The sequence below is a fragment of the Etheostoma spectabile genome, chromosome 23 (genome assembly GCF_008692095.1).
Source record: "Etheostoma spectabile isolate EspeVRDwgs_2016 chromosome 23, UIUC_Espe_1.0, whole genome shotgun sequence".
In the NCBI taxonomy this organism is placed as follows: Eukaryota; Metazoa; Chordata; class Actinopteri; order Perciformes; family Percidae; genus Etheostoma; species Etheostoma spectabile.
In genome coordinates, this window is record NC_045755.1 from 12,473,508 (window position 1) to 12,475,699 (window position 2,192).

The 2,192-nt window shown below is 37.9% G+C and overlaps 1 protein-coding gene across 5 annotated transcripts in view; it reads right to left on the reverse strand.

The window, feature by feature from the left end:
* chchd3a (coiled-coil-helix-coiled-coil-helix domain containing 3a) overlaps positions 1 to 2,192 on the reverse strand; it is a 70,494-nt gene that overhangs the window by 57,181 nt on the left and 11,121 nt on the right. The window lies entirely within an intron of this gene.

The following is a 2,192-nucleotide window of genomic DNA, read 5'->3' on the forward strand; positions in this document are numbered from 1 at the left end:
TGATAAATAATCATCAGTAATGTGGATATAACGACTAAATGGGTAAAGGCAAATAATAGAACTGTTACAACAGTGTGGTAAGTTCATGACATGACATCACTGTACTGTAATGCAGCCTTTAAAACCAGGGAAAGACAACACTTATTCCATGTTACGATATTACGATATCCAAAATCTAAGACGATATCTAGTCTCATATCACAATATTGATATATTGCCCAGTTCTTCATGGAAGACATTTTCAGTCCTCAAGGATGGTGGTGTGTTGGGGTGAGCAGAAAGATTTATGTTTAGTGTCTGTGTCGTTCTTATGTACAGCTTAAAAATACAAATGTAGAGGGCGGGCCTTGTCTCAGCTCATATTGACAAGGATTTAGAAATTGAAATAGTGTGCCTAAGCCTATAGTGTCCACCGTCCATGTAGCTTACTTCACTGATACAGTAAATCACAAATACTCAATTAACTTACTAATATAACAAAGTAAAAACCAAGTAGTTGTAACAGCGTTTAAGGCACGTTGTCAGTTTGACGATTGTCCGACAAAACAGCTTCAATTTGAAACAGTTTAGCTTTCTACACACGCTGCGTATCGCCTCGCGTTTTAAGAGAATAAGGGGGTGGTGAAAATTTGGGCAGTAGTCTGTTCAAACAAGCCAGAAAAAATTGAGGCTTTTAGATTTTATAATCGGTTTACATTCTGAAGCATTATGTGCCTGGGATTTAACCAGAGTAGAATGTGTCAAACTAAGCACCACCCTGAAGGAATCAGATGCAGGCTAGTCTCCACACAGTCTTGACAAACTGTTTATGTCAGTTCTTACCACTTAAATAAACCTTTATGTAAATGTTTTAGTGTTGATTTATTTAATGATATGTATTGATTCTGGACAAAAACACCAGTGAGCTGCAATTTTAAAGCTCTCCTTAAATCCCAGAATGCATTTTGATGGAAAATGGACAAACATGCACAAATACACACTTACACAAACAAATCAAAAATAATGTGACGAAATGAGCAACAACAAAAAAACAGCACACAAGGCCACATTAAAAACTGATATTAATATGCATATACAAATAAAAACATTCATATAAGCAACTGCTGGCTAACTGATGATTGCTTATTTACCATTTTATGTTCTTAAGTGTCTTCTTAAGTGAAAATGCAGCCCATGCGAAGCAAGCAAACAAAAATTGAGGGCTTGAGAGTCAACACAATTTCAAATAATTGCAGGGAGGGCGTAATTTTGAGGCACTAACTGCTCTGAACAGACATCAATAAGTAAGTTGCAGGAAGCAGCTACATAAAAACAAAATAAGAAAAAACACAAATAATTTCTTAAAACCACCTGTTTATTTCTCTTTTTTTGAATCAGCCTCAAAAGCGCTAGGCTAACACTACCTGCTGCATATGGAAAGATTGTATTTTTTCCCCATACAGTACAAGAGTTTGTTTTGTTGGCTAATCATGGTTGTTCATTCACCCGGGTCTGCTGGAGATCATCCTTGCCTATTACAGAGTCAGCCCAACGCAATTATCAGACATTATGGCATGTGCACTTGTTTCTTTAAGGTCAAAAACAAGAGAGGAGAGGAAAAGAAGAAATGAGAAATATGCTCCTTACATGAACAGTGTGTTTCTTCATCAGGAAGGGCTAATGGATCACCCACTCAACACCCAGGAAATTACCTCAGGATAACACCCTCCTTTCTCAGGCATGATTAATTGATCCAGAGAGAACCAGAGAAGAAGCAAAGATACAGGGAGAAAAAAGTGCTGATGTGCTCCGGAAGAGAGGTAGATTGGAAACACAGTGGGGATCGAAAAGACTGGTGCTGACCTTTTTGACTATTAATGAAAGCGGAAAATGGTCACATCTGAAAATGTCTTTGGTTTCTAATGAAATCCCGAAACAGGAATTGGCACTATGTGCAGTACCCTGATTCAATCTATCACAATCCAAAGAAGGAAGGTAGGGGAGAAAGGAAAGGGGAGAAGAGAAGGGGAGAGAAACGCACACCCCACAAGGAACACCAGAGTCTGACTTTCAGCAAACCAAGAAATCTTAATTTCAACGCCAAAAAAGAACAAGTTTGAGCAATCAATTTACTTCTAAAATCTAAAAAGAATGCCTTGCAACACCAAAAGTGTTTAAACAAAAACCGTGTGTGAGTGTGTGTGTGTGTGTGT